This window comes from Microcaecilia unicolor, chromosome 3 (genome assembly GCF_901765095.1).
Source record: "Microcaecilia unicolor chromosome 3, aMicUni1.1, whole genome shotgun sequence".
NCBI lineage: Eukaryota > Metazoa > Chordata > Amphibia > Gymnophiona > Siphonopidae > Microcaecilia > Microcaecilia unicolor.
Window position 1 is genome coordinate 290,776,900 of NC_044033.1, and position 22,472 is coordinate 290,799,371.

A 22,472-nucleotide genomic window follows, 5' to 3' on the forward strand; every position below is an offset into this window, starting at 1 on the left:
CCAGTGAGCGGAGTTTACGGGGAGGAATGTAGGGAGAGATGAGAGAGGAGAGGTAATGGGGGGCTGCAGAATGGATGCATTTAAAGGTCAGTAAGAGAAGTTTGAACTGTACGCGGAAGTGGACAGGGAGCCAGTGAAGTGACTTGAGGAGTGGGCTAGTGTGGGTAAAACGATTTTGGTGGAAAATAAGTCGTGCTGCAGAATTTTGGACAGACTGGAGAGGAGAGAGATGGCTGAGCAGAAGACCAGGGACAAGCAAATTGCAATAATCCAAGCGAGAGGTGACAAGGGTTTGGATAAGGGTTCTGGTAGCGTATACAGAGAGGCAGGGGCAAATTTTGCTATTGTTGTAGACAAAGAAGCGACAGGTTTTGGCCGTCTGCTGGATGTTAGCGGAAAAGGAGAGGGAGGAATCAAAGATGACTTCTAGGTTGCGAGCAGATGAGACAGGGAGGATGAGGGTGCCATCTACTGAAATAGAGAATAAGCTCAGTTTTGGCCATGTTCAGTTTCAGGTGGCGGTGTCACATCCAGGCAGCTATGTCGGTCAAGCAGGCTGAAACTTTGACCTGGGTTTCAGCAGTAATGTCAGGTGTGGAGAGGTAGAGCTGAGTGTCGTCGGCATTAAGATGGTACTGGAAACCGTGAGATGAGATCAGAGAGCCCAGGGAAGAAGTGTAAATGGAAAAAAGAAGGGGGGCCAAGGACAGATGCCTGAGGAACTCCAACTGAGAGTGGGACAGGGGTGGAGGATGATCCACCAGAATATACTCTGAAGGTACGGTGGGAGAGATAAGAGGAGAACCAGGAAAGAACAGAGCCATGAAATCCAAACGAGGACAGTGTGGCAAGAAGAAGACTATGATTGACAGTGTCAAAAGCAGTGGATAGATTGAGCAGGATAAGGATGGAGTAATGGCCTTTGGATCTGGCAAGGAATAGATCATTACAGACTTTAGTGAGCGCTGTTTCAGTCAATGTAGAGGGCGAAAGCCGGATTGAAGCGGATCAAGGATGGCATGAGAGGAGAGAAAATCAAGGCAGCGGCTGTGAATGGCACGCTCAAGTAACTTGGAGAGGAAGGGTAAGAGGGAGATGGGACGGTAGTTGGAAGGACAGGAAGGGTTCAATGACAGTTTTTTGAGGAGCGGTGTGACCACAGCATGTTTGAAGGCGTCAGGGACAGTTGCAGTGGAAAGAGAGAGGTTGAGGATGTGACAGACAGAGGGGGTGATAGTGGGAGAAATGGAGTTAAGTAAGTTGGTGGGAATGGGATCAGAGGGACAGGTGGTGCATTTCGAGGAGGAAAGAAGGTGTGCGATTTCCTCAGGAAAGGAAGAGAAGGAGGCATTGGTTGGGTGATTAAGGGAGTGGGTTAAGGGAAGATGAGGAGGAGGCGGCTTGGCAGAGAATCCAAGGTTGATCTTCTGGACCTTGTCGTGAAAGTAATCAGCCAGTGATTGAGGAGAGAGAGGGGGTAGGAGCTGAGGGTACTTTGAGGAGGGAGTTCAAGGTAGCGAAGAGGCGACGAGGGTTAGAGCCAAGAGAATTAGTCAGTTGAGTGTAATAGTCTTGCTTGGCGAGGACTAGGGAGGACTGGAAGGAGGTCAGCATAAATTTGAAGTGAATGAAAACGGCATGGGTGCGAGATTTCAGCCAGAGGCATTCAGCAGAGCAGGCACAGGACCGTAGGTATAGGATACTAGGGGTCAGCCAGGGTTGAGGGTTGGTACGCCTTATGGGACTGTTGGTGGAGGGTGCGAGTGACATTGTAGGAGGAGACAGCCTTGTCGACAGACTTGGAGGACAAGATGGAAGAGAGGAAATTAGAGACACATGAGGAAAGGGAAGGAGGGTCGACAGCCTGGAAATTTCTGAAAGAAGTGGTAAGCGTCGGGCGGGACTGAGGGGGAGGGTGATGAAGTGTAAAGGTGATCAGATGGTGGTCAGAGAGAGGAAGAGCTGAAGCACAGAAGCTGGAGGGTGAGCAGATAGAGGAGACGACAAGATGTTGGAAATGGTATTTCAAGCGGACGAGTCGAAGAAACTTACTGACCGGTGAGTCTGACGTCTGTGCCGGGGAAAATGGTAGAGGCCATTATTAAAAACAAAATTACAGAGCACATCCGAGGACATGGATTACTGAGACCGAGTCAGCACGGCTTTTGTGTGGGGAAATCTTGCCTGACCAATTTACTTCAATTCTTTGAAGGAGTAAACAAATATGTGGACAAAGGGGAGCCGGTTGATACTGTGTATCTGGATTTTCAAAAGGCGTTTGACAAGGTACCTCATGAAAGGCTACAGAGGAAATTGGAGGGTCATGGGGTAGGAGGAAAAGTCCTATTGTGGATTAAAAACTGGTTGAAGGATAGGAAACAGAGAGTGGGGTTAAATGGGCAGTATTCACAATGGAGAAGGGTAGTTAGTGGGGTTCCTCAGGGGTCTGTGCTAGGACCGCTGCTTTTTAATATATTTATAAATGACTTAGAGATGGGAGTAACTAGCGAGGTAATTAAATTTGCTGATGACACAAAGTTATTCAAAGTCGTTAACTCGCGACAGGATTGTGAAAAATTACAGAAGGACCTTACGAGACTGGGAGACTGGGCGGCTAAATGGCAGATGACGTTTAATGTGAGCAAGTGCAAGGTGATGCATGTGGGAAAAAAGAACCCGAATTATAGCTACGTCATGCAAGGTTCCATGTTACGAGTTACGGACCAAGAAAGGGATCTGGGTGTCATCGTCGATAATACACTGAAACCTTCTGCTCAGTGTGCTGCTGCTGCAGCTCGGAAAGCGAATAGAATGTTGGGTATTATTAGGAAAGGTATGGAAAACAGGTGTGAGGATGTTATAATGCCATTATATCGCTCCATGGTGCGACCGCACCTTGATTATTGTGTTCAATTCTGGTCACCGCATCTCAAGAAAGATATAATGGAATTGGAAAAGGTGACTAAAATGATAGCGGGGATGGGACGACTTCCCTATGAAGAAAGACTAAGGAGGCTAGGGCTTTTCAGCTTGGAGAAGAGTTGGCTGAGGGGAGACATGATAGAGGTATATAAAATAATGAGTGCAGTGGAACAGGTGGATGTGAAGCATCTGTTCACGCTTTCCAAAAATACTAGGACTAGGGGGCATGCGATGAAACTACAGTGTAGTAAATTTAAAACAAAATCAGAGAAAATTTTTCTTCACCCAACGCGTAATTAAACTCTGGAATTCATTGCTGGAGAATGTGGTGAAGGCGGTTAGCTTTGCAGAGTTTAAAAGGGGGTTAGACGGTTTCCTAAAGGGCAAGTCCATAAACCGCTACTAAATGGACTTGGGAAAAATTCACAATTCTGGGAATAACATGTATAGAATGTTTGTACGTTTGGGAAGCTTGCCAGGTGCCCTTGGCCTGGATTGGCCGCTGTCATGGACAGGATGCTGGGCTCGATGGACCCTTGGTCTTTTCCCAGTGTGGCATTACTTATGTACTTAACTTACAAAAATCAATACAACCATGAACTCAACGGACCCCAGCCAAACAATTCAAGTGGGATACATAAACACCAAATCAGTAGTCAACAAAACTATAATAGTAACAGACTGGATCATGGCAGACAATCTCGATCTACTATTCATCAGCGAAACTTGGATCCACGATCACAAGGACCCCTTAATTTTAGAACTATGCCCCCCAGGTTACAAAATTACTCACTGGACAAGGAAAGAAAAAAGGAGGAGGTATAGCACTAATCTATAGATCTCACTTCACCGTAACAACAACTGACGAGTCCATAACACCAAAACTTGAAATCGCCTCAGCTGGAATTCACCATACTACCCTGCTTGACCACCTAAACGTTGTCTTGTTTTATAGACCACCAGGTAATTGGCAAGAAGTCCAACCACACTTCATGGACTTCATATCGAATACCTACTTATAATAGGTGACATAAACCTACACCTAGAAGACCCTAATGCAACCGATGCATGTGAATGCAAGGACTTCCTCCAATTATGGGACCTCAGTTGGCCTAATATGCAAGCTACTCATGTCAAAGGACACACAATTGGCCTCATCACACACAAACTATCCTCAGACTTAAACTTTATATTAACAGATACAAAATGGACAGACATACCATGGTCAGACCACCACAAATTAAACCTAGCCCTACAGTGGCGAAAAAAGGCACGTATCTCAAGCAAGAACGCACAACCTACACCACGAGAGGCCAAATTGACCCTGTTACTTTCTGGCAACAGATGTACAAAAATGAATGGATAGCACAAATAGACTCCAAACATTATCTCCTAAATTGGGACAACAGATGCAGGAACATACTAGACAAAATTGCACCATTACAAACAAGAACCACGCGAAGACACATCTCGATACCTTGGTTCAACGAAGAACTGAAAAACCTAAAAACACAAGTTAGGAGACTCGAACGAGCATGGAAAAAAAATGAAAGATGAATACACACTTAACGCATGGAAACAAATGCAAAGAAAATACAAATATACAATAAGACAAACCAAAAGAGCATACTACAAATCCAAAATAGGACCAGACTACAAAGACGCACATAAACTTTACCAACTCGTGAATAAATTACTAGACACCACACCGGTTAGCACAACCAGCACAGACACCCCATCAGTAGACAACCTTGCTAAATACTTCAATGAGGAAATTATAAAACTAAGATCCACGCTACCACTCAATACCAACGATCATGAAAAATTCATTGACTGCCTGAACCCAACTCCTGATGAATACCCAGCAGACCGAACCTGGACAAACTTCGACCTTCTAACCGAAGAAACCGTCACCCAAGCAATCAACAGATTCACCAAATCCCACTGCAAACTGGATATTTGTCCCAACAACCTAATAAAATTCGCTCCCCCAAAGCTTCAAAACAGACCTCACGTCACATCTAAACACAACATGGACTCTTCCCCAAGGACAAAGGAAATATACTACTTACCCCCATACCCAAAGACTTAAAGAAAAAAACAAATGGCACAACCAACTACCACCCAGTAGCATCCATCCCTCTGGTACTCAAATTAATGGAAAGTATGGTAACCAAACAACTTACTGACTACTTAAACAAATTCTCAATATTACATGAATCACAGTCAGGATTTTGATCCAACCACAGCACAGAAACAGTACTAATCACTCTCCTAACCAAATTCAAACAAACAATTGCAACCGGCAACAGTGTACTCCTCCTACAATTTGACATGTCCAGCACTTCGACATGGTCAGCCACCAAATACTAGCAAACATCCTAGACTACTTCGGTATTGGAGGAAACGTACTTAGATGGATTAATGGCTTCATAAACGCAAGAACATACCAAGTGATATCAAATTCAAAAACATCATCACCATGGAAACCTGAATGCGGAGTACCCCAAGGATCACTGCTCTCACCAACCCTTTTTAACTTAATGATGACACCATTAGCCAAATCGCTATCCAACCAAGGACTTAACCTGTACATCTGTGCAGACGATGTCACGATCTACATCCCGTTCAAACACAATCTATCTGAAATCACAAATGAAATCAAACACAGCCTCTAATGAATTCATGGGCAGATGCATTCCAACTAAAGCTCAAAGCAGAAAAGACACAATGCCTCATTGTCTCCTCACAATATAACACGAACAAACCTACCACCATAAACACCCCAGACTACACCCTTCCTGTCTCAGACAGTCTGAAAATTCTTGGAGTTACAATTGACCGAAATCTCACACTCGAAAGCCATGCGAAAAACACAGCAAAGAAAATGTTCCATTCAATGTGGAAACTCAAAAGAATAAAACCTTTATTCCCAAGGGAAATATTCCGCAGCTTGGTACAATCAATTGTGCTAAGTCACCTAGATTATTGCAATGCCATCTAGGCCAGATGCAAAGAACAAATCATTAAGAAACTTCAAACTGCCCAAAACACAGCAGCCAAAATCATATTTGGAAAAATGAAATACGAAAGCGCTAAACCCCTAAGAGAAAAACTACACTGGCTTCCACTAAAAGAACGAATTGCGTTCAAAGTTTGCACCCTGGTCCACAAAATTGTTCACGGTGAAGCCCTGATCTATATGTCAGACCTCACAGACCTACCAACTAGGAACACAAAAATATCAGCATGCGCATTCTTAAATCTCCACTACCCCAGCTGCAAAGGACTTAAATATAAATCCAGATATGCATCCAGTTTCTCCTACATAAGTGCGCAACTATGGAACACACTACCAAAGGCCATAAAAACTGTGCACAACCTAACAAGCTTCCGAAAACTACTGAAAACCAACTTGTTCAAGAAAGCATACCATAATGATCCATCCTAAATACTAGACAACTAGATTTTAAATGAACTAGACAAAACTGAACTCTTTACATAGACTGATAACCTTCGTTGCTACTAGTGAAAGTTACGCAATACGCACTACCACCTTATTTCTCTTGCCAGAAATGAACTTTCAATAGTTGACTATCTAATTTATTTTATAATTCATTCTATCACTCAGGCACTTCAAGGCAATATCACTTTGTATTTTACTGTACCATTTATGCGCTTTAATGCAATACTACTTGTAATTCTCTATCCAGAAATGGCGATCGCCATTACGGCATAATGTAAGCCACACTGAGCCTGCACATTGGTGGGAAAATGTGGGATACAAATGCAACAAATAAATAAATAAACAAACTATTAATCTACTTGTGGCTGACGGTGAAGTGACTATTTCAGATAACAACATTACACATTGGCAAATAAACGTTGTATCAGCTTTCTTTTGGTTATTACTTGGTATGGGTTCCTTTTTGAAAAATTAATTTGCAAGATCTGCATAATCTTGTATCCAAGATTCCTACATTTATCAGATGAAAAAAAAAATCCCTCTTACCCCAAGTGACAGCTGCCTTTCAGTACAGGTCTCCAGAAACCATTCAGTTTAGAAACAATTTGAGGAGAGTTTCTCCTCATTTGAAAAGATGGAAGAGAAGAGAGGCGTGGTGGGGGGGGGGGGGGGGGGGGGAGTCAGCCTGGCAGCACTCACCTTTTTCACACTATCTGCCTCGTTCTGAGAAATGTGCCCAGTCCTTGGCATGAAAGCACAGATATTAAAGTCCACAATCCTTGCCTTCGACTGGTTCAAGAGTTTGCAAGGTAAACATCTGAACTCCAAGGCAAGTCAGTTTAATTTATGCTATCAAAGCTCGTAAACCAAGTGTTCTAGGAGATAAACAATGAAAAACACCAGGCAATAACTTGAAATCAATGTACAAAGGTTAAAAGAATAAAACTCAGAGCCAAATGTGCCTTGATGAGTACGGTAGTTGCTTTCAATTATATTTTTAAGATAAACTCTGTGCAAGTTCACAATACAGTTTTTTCTCAATCAATAGACCTTCCACTAATGTCTTTGGTACAATAATGAATGTTATTATTAAATAATCCATCTAATTCCTAAATGTCTAATTAATTCTGCCATTATGGCTAGGAACCCAGCTCTGAAAAATGTTGCCACACTGCATTCATGCTGCCAATTTAAGGTACAGGAAATTTCAAAGAAGGAACCAAGGGCCCGATATTCAGCCAGCAGCGTTTTTGCTGTCCACCACTGGCATAAAACCAGGAATTGGGTTTCTGCCAGGTACTTGGGGAACCCCAACAGTCAGGTTATCAGGATATCTGCAATTAATATTTATCTCATGCATATTCAGTGTGGATATCCAGAAAATCTGATTGACTGAGGTTCCTCCAGGAGAGGTTTGGGAACCACTGATCTAAGGGCTCCATATCTCCACTAGAAGCAAATATGTTATTTTCCCCTCCCCTCACCAATGCATTACCTAAAGGATCCAGATCTCCAATAGAAGCAAATATGTCATTCTTGCAAAGATACCTCACAAACAGGGAAGAAAGGGTTTCTGGATAGTGAGGTTGCACAACAGACCATGGTAGGCCAGGTGCCCTTAATACAACTAAAGATCAGACAAAAGATGGCAAATCAATAGTGTCAGATACTAAGCATCATGCAAATAGGAACAACAAACATACTCTGAAATGTCTATATGCAAATGCTAGGAGTCTAAGAAATAAGATGGGAGAGTTGGAATATATTGCACTAAATGAAAAATTGGATATAATAGGCATTACTGAGACCTGGTAGAAGGAGGATAACCAGTGGGACACTGTCATACCGGGGTACAAAGTATATCATAGTGATAGGGTGGACCGGACTGGTGGAGGGGTAGCGTTGTATATTAACGAGAGCCTTGACTCAGATAGATTACAAATTCAGCAGGACACAAGTCACACCTTTGAATCATTGTGGGTTGAAATTCTATGTATTCTATGTATAAAAGGGAAAAAAACGGTGATAGGAGTGTACTACCGTCCGCCTCGCCAGGACGAGCAGGTAGACGCAGAAATGATAAAAGAAATCAGAGACGCAAACAAAATGGGCAATGTGATAATAATGGACGACTTCAATTATCCAAATATAGACTGGGTAAATGTAACATCGGGACACGCTACAGAGGTACAATTCCTTGATGAAATCAAGGACAGCTTTATGGAGCAGCTGGTGCAGGAGCCGAGAAGGAAAAATTCTAGACTTGGTCCTTAGTGGAGCGCATGATCTGGTGAGGGACGTTATGGTACTGGGGCCGCTTGATAACAGTGATCATAATATGATCTTGATATCGACCTTGAAGTAACTGTACACAGAAAGTCAAATACAGCGTTTAACTTTAAAAATGGAGACTATGATAAAATGAGAAGAACGGTAAAAAAAAAAACTTAGGGGGGCAACTGAGAGTAAAAACTGTACAACAGGCGTGGACGCTGTTCAAAAATACCATCCTGGAGGCCCAGGCCATACATATTCCGCGAATTAGAAAGGAAAGACGGAAGTCCAAAAGACAGCTGGCCTGGTTGAAAAGTGAGGTGAAGGAAGCTATTAGGGCTAAAAGAAACGCCTTCAGAAAATGGAAGAAGGAACCGTCTGAAAATAACAAGAAGCAGCATAAGGAGTGTCAATGCAAATGCAAGGCGCAGATAAAGAAGGCCAAGAGGGATTACGAAAAAAAAGATAGCATTAGAGGCAAAAAAACATAGTAAAATTTTTTTTCGGTATATTAAAAGCAGGAAGCCGGCAAAAGAATCGGTTGGGCCGCTGGATGACCGAGGGGTAAAAGAGGCGATCAAGGAAGACAAAGACATAGCGGAGAGACTGAATGAATTCTTTGCTTCGATCTTCACCAAGGAAGATTTGGGTGGGATACCGGTGTCGGAAATGGTATTTCAAGCGGACGAGTCGGAGAAACTTACTGACTTCATGGTAAAGCTGGAGGACGTAATGGGGCAGTTCAGCAAACTGAAGAGTAGCAAATCTCCTGGACCGGATGGTATTCATCCTAGAGTACTAATAGAACTGAAAAATGAGCTTGCGGAGCTACTGCTAGTGATATGCAACTTATCCTTAAAATCGAGCATGGTACCAGAAGATTGGAGGGTGGCCAATGTAACGCCTATTTTTTAAAAAGGCTCCAGGGGAGATCCAGGAAATTATAGACCGGTGAGTCTGACGTTGGTGCCGGGGAAAATGGTAGAGGCTGTTATTAAAAACAAAATTACAGAGCACATCCGAGGACATGGATTACTGAGACCGAGTCAGCACGGCTTTTGTGTGGGGAAACCTTGCCTGACCAATTTACTTCAATTCTTTGAAGGAGTAAACAAACATGTGGACAAAGGGGAGCTGGTTGATATTGTGTATCTGGATTTCCAAAAGGCGTTTGACAAGGTACCTCATGAAAGGCTACAGAGGAAATTGGAGGGTCATGGGATAGGAGGAAATGTCCTATTGTGGATTAAAAACTGGTTGAAGGATAGGAAACAGAGAGTGGGGTTAAATGGGCAGTATTCACAATGGAGAAGGGTAGTTAGTGGGGTTCCTCAGGGGTCTGTGCTAGGACCGCTGCTTTTTAATATATTTATAAATGATTTAGAGATGGGAGTAACTAGCGAGGTAATTAAATTTGCTGATGACACAAAGTTATTCAAAGTTGTTAAATTGTGACAGGATTGTGAAAAATTACAAGAGGACCTTACGAGACTGGGAGACTGGGCGGCTAAATGGCAGATGACATTTAATGTGAGCAAGTGCAAGGTGATGCATGTGGGAAAAAAGAACCCGAATTATAGCTATGTCATGCAAGGTTCCACGTTAGGAGTTACGGACCAAGAAAGGGATCTGGGTGTCATCGTCGATAATACACTGAAACCTTCTGCTCAGTGTGCTACTGCGGCTAGGAAAGCGAATAGAATGTTGGGTATTATTAGGAAAGGTATGGAAAACAGGTGTGAGGATGTTATAATGCCGTTGTATCGCTCCATGGTGCGACCGCACCTTGAGTATTGTGTTCAATTCTGGTCGCCGCATCTCAAGAAAGATATAGTAGAATTGGAAAAGGTGCAGAGAAGGGCGACTAAAATGATAGCGGGGATGGGACGACTTCCCTATGAAGAAAGACTAAGGAGGCTAGGGCTATTCAGCTTGGAGAAGAGACGGCTGAGGGGAGACATGATAGAGGTATATAAAATAATGAGTGCAGTGGAACAGGTGGATGTGAAGCGTCTGTTCACACTTTCCAAAAATACTATGACTAGGGGGCATGCGATGAAACTACAGTGTAGTAAATTTAAAACAAATTGGAGAAAATGTTTCTTCACCCAACGTATAATTAAACTCTGGAATTCGTTGACGGAGAAAGTGGTGAAGGCGGTTAGCTTAGCAGAGTTTAAAAAGGGGTTGGACGGTTTTCTAAAGGACAAGTCCATAAACCGCTACTAAATGGACTTGGGAAAAATCCACAATTCCAGGAACAACATGTATAGAATTTTGTACATTTGGGAAGCTTGCCAGGTGCCCTTGGCCTGGATTGGCTGGGCTCGATGGACCCTTGGTCTTTTCCCAGTATGGCATTACTTATGTACTTATGTACTTATATTCCCCCTTCCTCTCACCTTCCCCCCAATAGCATTATCTAAGGGCTCCATATCTCTTACAGAACAAATTTGTCATTTCCCCTTCCCCCCCCCCCCTCCAAAGGACTCCAGATCTTTAATAGAAACAAATACGTCATCCCCTCTCCCTTTCTCCCCTCCTGAAGCATTACCTAAGGGCTCCAGATCTCCAATAGAAACAAATACATCATTCCCCTCTCTCCTCACCCCCTACTCAGTGGCATTACCTAAGGGATCCAGATCTCCAAAAAAGCAAATTCATCATCCCCCCTCTCCCCCCCCCCCCATGGCATTAGCTTAGTGTTCCAGGTCTCTCTCTGTCTGTATTTGCATCATCCCCCTCTCTCTTTCCCCCCTCCTAATGGCAATAACTAGGAGCTCCAGATCTCCAATAGAAGCAAATTTTAAAAAAAAATACTTTCTTTTCTCCCCTCTCCTCCCCTCTCCCATCCTTCTGACTGAATTACCTAAGGGTGCAGATCTCTAACAGAAGCAAATATATCATTTCTTTCTCCCCTCCCATTCTCCCATAATGCCGTTACCTAAGGACCCCAGATCTCCAATAGAAGCAAATATGTCATTCCCCTTTTCTCCCCCCTCCTCCCCCAAAGGCACTACCTAAGGGTTCCAGATCACTAATAGACATAAATATGTCATTCTCTCCTCCTCCTGGATGGTATTACCTAAGAGCTGTATATATTATCTCCAATATATTATCTTCCTAAAGTCTCTCTTTCTAAAATAATTGCCCACAGATGCAGACTGGGAGCAGCCTTTGGGGAAAGGAGACTATTCAAGTTTATAGATTTTAGTCTGGATATCACTCCTCTCTTGAGTGTGATAGAAACCTGATGCCAATTCTGATTTTCACACATTTCCATTCATTCCCATAGTGCTAGTAACTAAGAACATGTCTCATGTCTTTAAATATCTCTATGGATGATGGTTTGGCCAGATGTGGAGGCAGACCCCTGGCATTTAACTCACTCCATGCTGTATTTTCTGCATGTTGTGATTTGCAGCCCAGCTCACCTTAAAAGAAAAAAAAAATTAAAGGTGTCCTCCTTTGCAGCTAAGGAAACGGAACAGGATCAACCTGTCTGAACTCATCTGATTCCACCCTTGGATGTCAGTGCATGGAATGGGTGTTACTTATACACTTCCATCCTCAGAGTTTTTAAGAGTCCTTAACTTTAAAGTTACGTGTGACTACCTATTTGATGGCTTTCAACTTACTTCTCATTTTGTACTTGGATTCTTGCGGGATCTGGTAGCTTTTATCAAACCAACCAAAAATGTATCAAAAGAGGTGGTTATCCATGAGCATTTCAAAACCACATGATTCCCCTTGTGACAGGTGAGAGTCAAATCCAAATAAAGGATAATCCCTTTGAGTACAAACATCTGAAAATAGGACAAATGCACTCTTAAAAGCTGATGTACATTGTCTTTGGATAATTCTTACATCTCTCCAAAAAAAGACATCACAGCTTGTCAAGAATCTGCATTGCTACAATCTAAAAGCTTCCAGAACCTACCCTCCACTTTGAGAGGTACAAAGAAAAACAATTTACCTCTGACATTAATTACTCATATGTTCTCATACCTACAACACTCCATAGAGTGGCAGAAAACTTAGAGGGCTGTTTGCATTTTAGGGTGCAGAAAGGTGTGCTTCTGCAATTACAGCTTGACTGTTTATGTTGTATACTGAGCAATACCCAAACACTGCAAGCAGTTTCAAGCCTTTTCTGTCTTCCCTGCTGCCTCTCTTGGGGGCCCCTTTTACTAAGCCACGTAAGCGTTTACGTGCACCCAACGCACGCCAAAATGGAGTTACCACACAGCTACCACGTGGCTCTTGCGGTAATTTCATTTTTTGCCGCGCATCCAATACACAAAGCCGAAAAATAATTTTTATTTTCTACCACATGTATCAGACGTGCACCAAGTGGCATTTGGCGCGCGTAGGTCATTATTGTCCAGTTACTGCGTGAGACTTTACCGCTAGATCAATGGCTGGCAGTAAGGTCTGAGACCCAAAATGGACACGCGGCAATTTGCATTTTGATGCACGTCCATTTTCAGCAAAAAATTTTAAAAATGCCTTTTTTCAAGGTGTGCTGAAAAATGATTCTGATCATGCCCAAAACCTGTGCCTACACTACCACAGGCCATTTTTCAGTGCACTTTTTGGAAGCTTGGTCGTGAAAAAAACAGGACCAACTTTGTGTGGACTAAATGCTCGTCGGGGACGTCTTGCTTCTTTCCATTATCAGGCGCGGAGGTCCATCTGTTAACCACGCCCCGGAACGCCCCTGTCCCGCCTTCGCTACCGTTCGGCCACGCCCCCCAGAATTTCGCCCGTCCCAGTGACGGACAGCAGTTGGGGCCGTCCAAATTCAGTTTTCGATTATACCTGTTTTTGAGACAGACGTCCATCTCCCGATTTGTGTCGGAAGATCGGCGTCCGTCTCTTTCGAAAACAAGCTGGATTGTGATGCAGCCTTCGTATGTAAGAACACAGAATAATAATAATAGTACATTTTATTTATAAGCCACATTATCATAAACATTCTAAGTAAGGAACAAATCACATATATAATAAGAAATAACATCACAAAAAATAAACAATAATGTAACAAAATAATGTTGTAAAATCACATCCTCGAGACTCACAACAGCAGCATAAACAGAACTTTACATGATAAAATACAACTGTTGTCTTCATTGTTCCACTGGTTTATATACTTGAAGAAAAAAGTAAGTTTTTAGTTCCTTCTTGAATTATATCTTGTAATATATGAAGTTTAATGGGTAAAGTATAATATAAAAAATGGAATATCTATACTCCTACAGTTGCACAAAATGGTAAGATCGTACATCAAGCAGGCTCTTCTGAGAGGATCTTAGGGAATATATTGGTTGGTAAAATGTCAGAGTAGAACACAGTGTGGGAGAAACGTAATTGTTAAGACAAGCAACAAAATCTTAAACTCAATACGACACTGAAAATGTACCAGTATAATGATTTCAGAATTGGAGAAATGTGACTCAAATGAGAAATGCTATAGAGTTTTGCACAACCTGGAGCGCTCTGAAAGAATTGTTTGTAATACCCATGAAAAAACCATTACAATAATCTATTAAAGGGCAAACAATGGTTTGAACTATCTTATGAAATTCTGAGTAGGTAACAAAGTTTAACTGGATTAACTATTCTCAGCTTGTAAAAAACTTTGCAAATTACATTCAAAACTTGTTTTTTTCATAGTATGTTCCAGGATCGTAGCTACGGGCCCAGGCCCATCCAATCTCGGCTCAGGCCTGCCCACCAAGTTTTAAGCGTGGTTGACTAAAGCGCACAGAGCAAAGCCAAAATCCGAAATACAAGAACCCAATAATGCATACTATGCAATTCTGAATGATGAATGCAAAGATCTCTCTAAATGTGAGCTTGTTGCAGTATGTGTCAGGTACCTACACAAAGGGGTAATAAAGGAAAGGGCAGTTGGATTTGTTGATACTGCAGACATGACAGCAAATGGGACTTCTGATAAAATCATAAAAGTGCTTGAATTAGATCCAGAGTTATGTGTTGGCTTCAGCTTTGATGGAGCATCTGTGATGTCTGGAAACAAAGTAGGTGTTCATGTCATTTTGAAACGCACGTTTCAGCGGGCTGTTTATGTGCAGTGTAATTCTCATCACCTCAATCTGGTTCTCTGCACAGCATCTAAAGCATGTCCCACTGTTAGCACATTTTTTGAAATTCTGAACTCCTTGCATAGCTTTATGACAGGTACATATAGGCATGCTTGTTTTTTGGAAGTACAGAAACAACTCCATCCTGATAGACAATGCCTTGAACTTGAACGATCAACAGACACAAGGTGGCGCTCAAAATCTGGCTCTGTGAAAAAATTATTGATGCTTTTTGATGTTATTCTTGAAGTACTTGCTGAATTTTCAAATGCTGCTGGACAGACAAAACTAGAGTCCCTATCTCTTCTACATCAGATACAGACAAAGAAATTCTTATTTCTGGCAGTTATATTTGGGAAATTATTTGAAAGCAGTGATTTTGCCACAAAAGGACTACAGAGTGCCATGGTGTCTGTTACGGATTGCATTAATCTTATAGAGTGTCTAAAATCTTTTGTTCAGTTTAGGAAGAACATATCAATTGACGCTGATAAAGTTCTTAAGTTAACAGAAGATCTCATGGAGAAATATGATATTGAAAAGTGAGATGTTTCTTCCTCTCAAAAGACAAAGCTACCTATAAAGTTTGGTGGTTCATTGTTTTTTTCCATTTTGGGTAAATCTTCTTCTGTTCAAAGCAATGAAGATTTGAGACATCTGTGGAATGAGATAATTGATTGCCAGCTAAGTGAACAGAATAATCGTTTTCAAGATGATGCTTATGGAATGATGACTGCTTCTACTGCCTGTATGCAAACATCTGAGGCCTTTGGCCAAAGAGAGAGTCTACTGCCCCCTTGCACTTTATATAGCAATGCCATAGAGGAAGCTGAATTAACAGTGTTTGTTCAGCATCTAAAAGCAGAAGGTATAAATTTTCCATCTTTAATCGAAGTACTAGACAACTGCAATGTGGACATTTTCCCAAATGTCAATACCCGTTTAAGAGTACTTATCACTCTGCCGATGTCAACTTGCACTGTGGAACGACTGTTTTATTTATTTATTTATTTATTACATTTATAGCCCACATTTTCCCACCTATTTGCAGGCTCAATGTGGCTTACAAATTACCATAATGGCGTTTGCCATTTCGGTTGATAACAAATACAAGATTGTGTTGTGGTCAACTGAGGTAGAAGTGAATCAGGTGTGGTTATCCCACACCAGGGTACAATAAGGTTGTATACTGGGGGAGTTACATAGATGACATTTTTGTTACGGAATACTACTGGCTGAGTTACTCCAATTTGCGGAAGAACTTAATGGATGTTATCCTACCATCAAGTTTGACTGTAATTTCTATTATGAACATTTCAATTTTCTAGATGTGTGGATTAAAAAAGAAGGCAGTTATCTGAGCACGGAAGTTTATTCCAAACCCACAGATAGAAAATTTTTGTTAGCATATAAAAGTATGCATCTGGTTCATCTTAAGAACAGTTGTCCCTTTTCACAGTTTTCAACTGTAAACAGGATCAAAACGGCATCAAGCGCCTCAATGCTCACCAGTCGCTTCCATAATCTGTCACTGTTATCATTTGAAAGAGAACTGTGTGATTCATTGGACTATGACAGAATTATTGATATATTCAACACCAAAAGATGGCGCCTCATTCTTAAGTTGAGAAACTATGCTCACTAAATTTGCTACATACTATTATACAGCTTTGGAATTGTACATTAGCACCAAATTCCAATTTACTTTATCTAAAACATCATTAGTGGCTGCCCACGAGGTACTTTTATAAGACTATATACAGAGAGGCTCTTAGCCTTTGAGAAGGCCAATGATATACCTTTTGTCAATCCCTATTAGACATGTGCTCCTTATTTAAACTGTATTTGATTTTTTTTCTTTGTCACACTACACCAAACACATATGTAAAAAATGTGTTTTGTCTCACAACACAATATGCATTCCATATTATGCACTTACTGTTTTTGTATTAAAGCACACTGCATTGTTCTTTTTAAACAGTTATACTTCTTGAGTGCATGTAACCACAACTGTACTTTCTACATTTGATAAGTAAGAGATGGCTTTGTTCTTGTTTTTATTTTAAACTTTTTTTTTTTTTTACAAATGCCCCTGGCATAGCCTTCAGGCGAAACATGGTAATGTTGGATCATTTTCAGTAAAGTTTTTTGGTTTGTTCTTCGTCTGTGATTCATTCTGTCCTTTGATATACGTTTCTTATAAAGCAAAGTTGAAGGATATGTGCCAAACTGTGGCAATTTTATTTTGTCAGCTTCAGAATAGAGAGAAAGCAGTAGAGCCAAAGGAATGGAAAAAGACTTCAAAGGTTTTCTTCCTGTTTTGCTTAATCAGGCATTTACATTTGTTATAAGCAAAGTATATGCCATTGCTGTAATTATACTGTTACTAGTAAAAAAAAGCCCATTTCTCATTGAAATGAAACGGATGCTAGCAAGGTAATCACCTTCTGCCATTAATGTTTTAAGGGAAGTTCCAGCGTCCCCCTCCCTCCCTCCCAATTCCAGGGTCCCCCCTCCCTTCTTCCCAGTTCCAGGGTCGTCGTCCCTCCCTCCCTCCCTCCCTTCCAGTTCCAGGCCCCCTCCCTCCGAATTTTAAAAGTCATCCTGACTTACCTCGTGGGGGTTACGGCGGCCGGCAGCAGTGGTAAAAAGCGTGCAGGCTCAGCACTTACTTCAGTTTTCCCTTCTCTGTCTTTCAGCTCTGGTCCCACCCTCATTTCCTGTTTCCGCAAGGGCAGGACCAGAGCTGAGAGACAGAGAAGGGAAAACTAAAGTAAGTGCTGAGCCTACACGCTTTTTACCATGCGAGGTAAGTCAGGATGACTTTTAAAATTCGGAGGGAGGGGGCCACTCCTTTCTTGAATGTCCATCTCTGTTGCCCATATGACCAAGTCCTTGGCAATTATTGAGCGTATTTTAAATAAGTCAGTGGAATGGTCCTATAGTGCCTTCCAATGCTAGGTGACAAGACACAGCTGCGGGGGAGGGACTAAATGAGGCACAGTGTCAGTTTGCCCTGCTAGCGACATTGTTGGTCAAGAAGTGTATCCTGCAGTCATTGGTGGATTCGGCACCTTCCCGTGTAGCTCAATGGACACACCTAATGACGGAGATGGCGGAGTGGGTGGCTTTGCAATACCCTTCGGCTACTTCTAAGAGACAGAGATTGGTTAGAGACATATGGAATGCCTACCTAATGCTAGCTCCAGCAGAGATCGAGGATAAATCCTGGGATGTATGAGAGGGACATCTACTATTGGCGCTGATGTATGGTTTGTGAGAGACTAAGGAGACCTGGGTGGGTGAGAGGACAGAAGGGGAGGGGGAGGGTAGAGAAAAATTGAGGAGAGGAGCAGAGGTTCAGTATGTTCATATGCGAGTTTGGAATTTTTTTAATTTTTTATTTTTTTGTTCCACAGGGCACTCGGTTATATGCAATTCTGTTGTGTACCTCTGTGGCAAAATACTGCAATGTAAGGGAAGCAGATGGTGTTGTTTGTATCTGACTTAATGACTAGATGTTAAGGTATAATTCTGTGACTTTCCTCAACTCAATAAAGATATTTAAAAAAAAAACACCATGGACTGATCATTACAAACTAGACCTATCCCTACACTGGCGAAAGAAGGGAGTACACCAAATCCAAGAACACTCATCATACACATCAAGAGGTCATGTAGACACGAAAACATTCTGGCAACTGATATACAACAATGATTGGACAGCACAAACAGAATCCACAGACTACCTCCTGGAATGGGATAAAAGATGTAAAAGCATACTAGATGAAACAGCACCCTTACAAACAAGAACGTCACGCAAGCACAGCTTGATGCCATGGTTCAACGATGAACTGAAAAAGCTAAAAACACAATCCAGGAAAGTCGAACGAGCATGGAAAAAAACAAAAGATGAACACGCACTCAACACATGGAAACAATCACAAAGAAAATACAAATCTCTATATATAAAAGGCACCACCAACGTTCTAAATGAAGCCTCCAGCCGGAAGTGTGAAGGGGGAGAGATATCCGGTTTCCCCATGAGTGTCTGCCCCGCCCTCGCTCTCTCTGTAGTAACACAAACAGTGAAGGAAAACACAGCAAAGCACGAAATCAAATCGCTCTCTCTGTAACAGTGAAGGACTCAGAGGGGGGAGGGGAGAGAGGGCAGAAGCCCTCATTATCTCTGTAACAGCACAGCAGGAAACAACACTGAAGGACTCAACTCCAAGGGGGGAGGGGACAGAGAGCAGAGGAGACACACAGCACAGGGGAAGGGAGAGAGGGCAGAGGGCAAGGACACACACACTCCCACATGCACACAGAAGAAAACCTTACTAGCCCCCGTTTCATTTGCATCAGAAACAGGGCTTTTTTACTAGTACACAATAAGACAGACCGAAAGATCATACTTTAAAACTAAAATAGGAACAGACTACAAAGACACAAAGAAATTATACCAACTCATGAACAAACTCATTTCACTGCTTCGAACACAGACACACCATCTGCAGACAAACTTGCTAAATATTTCAATGACAAAATTGTAAACCTACGCAACACACTACCCCAAGGCAACACTAACATCGAAAACTTCCTAAATGAGCTGGACCCAACCATTGGAGAACACCTGGCTGACCGCACTTGGCTAAACTTCACCCTCCTTATCATCGATACTGTAGCACAGGCGCTCAGGAGGTTCGCCAACACTCACTGTAAAGTAGATACCTGCCCCAACTACCTATTGAAATCCACCTCTGACCGCTTCACGCTTCATAGCAGACCTCACATCCCACCTAAACTACATGCTCCAGCAAGGCCTCTTCCCAAAGGAAAAGGGCAATATTCTACTCACCCCAATACCAAAAGACATCATGAAAAAAGCAAATGAAATCACCAACTACCGACCAGTAACATCCATCCCGTTGTCAGTCAAACTGATGGAAAGCATGGTTGCCAAACAACTAACAGACAATACAAACAAATTCTCAGTATTACACAAATCACAGTCTGGTTTTCGCCCGTTACACAGCACAGAAACAGTACTACTCACTCTCCTAGCCAAATTCAAGCAGGAAATAACAATAGGTAATAACATCCTCCTCCAATTCGACATGTCTAGTGCATTCGACATGGTAAACCATAATATATTAATAAGATTACTCGACAAATTCGGGATTGCTGGCAACATACTTAGCTGGATCAAGGGTTTCCTAACCACAAGAACATATCAAGTAAAATCAAACATATCATCACCTTGGAAAGCAGACTGCGGAGTACCACAAGGATCACCGCTATCGCCGATCCTCTTCAACCTGATGATGACCCCACTAGCCAAGATCTTATCTAACCAAGGCCTTAACCCTTTCATCTATGCAGATGATGTCACTATATACATCGCTTACAGATCTACATTGATAGAAATCGCTAACAAAATCAAAGATCGGCTTGAATGCCATGGGCAAATGCACTTCAATTAAAACTCAACAAAGAAAAAACTCTCTCATCCTTTCATCCCAACACACCACGGACAATCCCACAACCATCAACATTACCACACCCTCCCTGTCCCAGGCAGCCTGAAAATCCTAGGCGTTACATTGGACTGCAACTTAACACTAGAGAGCCAAGTAAAATCCGCAACAAAGAAAATGTTCTACTCAATGTGGAAATTCAAACGCGTGAAATAATTCTTCCCGAGGGAAACATTTTGCAACCTGATACAATCAATGGTACTAAACATGCAGACTACTGCAATGGAATTTATGCGGGATGCAAAGAACAAACCTTAAAGAAACTCCAAATCGCTCAAAACTCGGCTGCAAGACTCATCTTTGGAAAAACACGATTCGAAAGCGCAAAATCCCTCTGCGAAAAACTACACTGGCTCCCAATCAAAGAACGCATTGCCTTCAAAATCTGCACTATGGTTCACAAAATTATATACGGTGATGCACCGGGCTACATGACAGACTTGATCAACCTACCTACTAGAACCACATCAGAATCAACACGAATGTACCTAAATCTCCACTACCCAAGCTGCAAAGGACTCAAATACAAATCAACTTACGCATGCAGTTTTTCCTACATCAGCGCACAACTGTGGAACACACTACCAAAAGACTTGAAAACTACATACGACCACTTACACTTCAGAAAAACACTTAAGACCCACCTGTTCAAAAAGGCTTACCCTGACCCAACATAAATGCCTGATCTCTGTGACACAACTACACTAAAGTTCGTAACGGTCATCACACAACTCTCCCGTCGTACGATTCCTTCATGTGGTCCTACCACATGAACCTATCCTACCACAACATCACCTTGTATTTGTTTACTCTGGAGTCTGTAAACAGCTATCTGGCACTATGTAAGCCACATTGAGCCTACAACTATGTAGGGAAATGTAGGATACAAATGTAACAAATAAATAAAAGTTATTCACAATCCATATTCAAAATAGCTGATATTACATCCACAAAACAAGAGCAGTTGAGAAGTCATCTGGATAGCAACAAAAAAATGAGCAGTAGTTCTACAAATATTTGCATACACCACAACAGCTAATGCAGAGACAGCACGAACCAACATGACTGATGGTGAAGTAGACAACATGTTGGCAGAGGCTGAGATGCGGCCGCCAGAGATAATTTATGTCAGAGAGGAATTAAGTCCCCCTAATCGAGGGAAGATGAAACAGTGTATGGAAGAGTTTGGTATTGAAGCCAACCTACACTTGGTCATGGAGGGACTCAATAAAAAGAAAGACTGAAGACATGGGCCAAAGATTATATGAATTCCAAGAACAGGTGGTTGATCAAGTTGCTGAAATATAGCAATTGCAAAAGAAACATGTGGATTTGGATACAAAGCACGATGAACTGGCCATTAAGCTGGAAGAACTTGAGAACTGGGCCAGACAGAAGCAGCAACAGAACAAAGAGCAATAGCACTTATGCAAAAATTATATAGTTTATTTATCATTTGATATACCGCTGTTGCAACAGAATTGGTCACAGCAGTGTACAGTAAAATATAAATTAAAAAATAACAAATTAGAAATGATTGGAAAGGAACACCACCAATCAAGAGGTCAGGAGGCATACACACCAAGGAGGAGGGGGCAGCAAAGAACCTGAGACCACAGAAGCAGGGAAAAGAGCTAAAAATTAGGAGGTGTCAAGATTGAAACCAAAGGCTAGATGGAAAAAAATGAGTTTTAAGGAGAATCTTAAATTTGGCAAAGGAGGGTTCAGATCGAATTATTGGAAGGTCATTCCAGAGCTTCAGGGCAAGAAAGAAAAAGGCTGAAGAACGAGTGGACTCCTAGTAAGCAAAGTGGGGTGAAGGCAGGACAAGATGGTTAGCATCAAGGCATCTAAGGAAACTGTTGGGAGTATAGGGTATGGTCAGGGAAGACAGGTAAGAGGGAGATTCAATAAGAAGGGCTTTGTGAGTCAAAGAATTTTGAAGTGCGATCAATAACACATGGGAAGCCAGTGAAGAGATGCTAGAAGTGGAGAGGCATGGTCATATTTTCGTGCTCTGAGGAGAAGACAGGCTGCTGAATTTTGAAGGGTTTGCAAACGGTGATGAGAAGAATTGGCAATACCAGAGTACACAGAGTTACAATAATCTATTTGTGAAACAAAGAAAGCATGAAAAAAGGGAAAAGGAGTGGCCTAGTGGTTAGG

At 42.0% G+C, this 22,472-nt stretch overlaps 1 protein-coding gene across 1 annotated transcript in view; it reads right to left on the reverse strand.

Moving 5' to 3' along the window:
• Positions 1-7,116, reverse strand: part of VDR (vitamin D receptor) — a 459,251-nt gene extending 452,135 nt beyond the window's left edge. Inside the window, exon 1 of the mRNA XM_030198165.1 lies at positions 7,088-7,116. The gene's annotated coding sequence lies outside the window, so the exon portion shown is untranslated. The remainder of the gene's footprint in view (positions 1-7,087) is intronic.
• Positions 7,117-22,472: the final 15,356 nt, after the last annotated feature.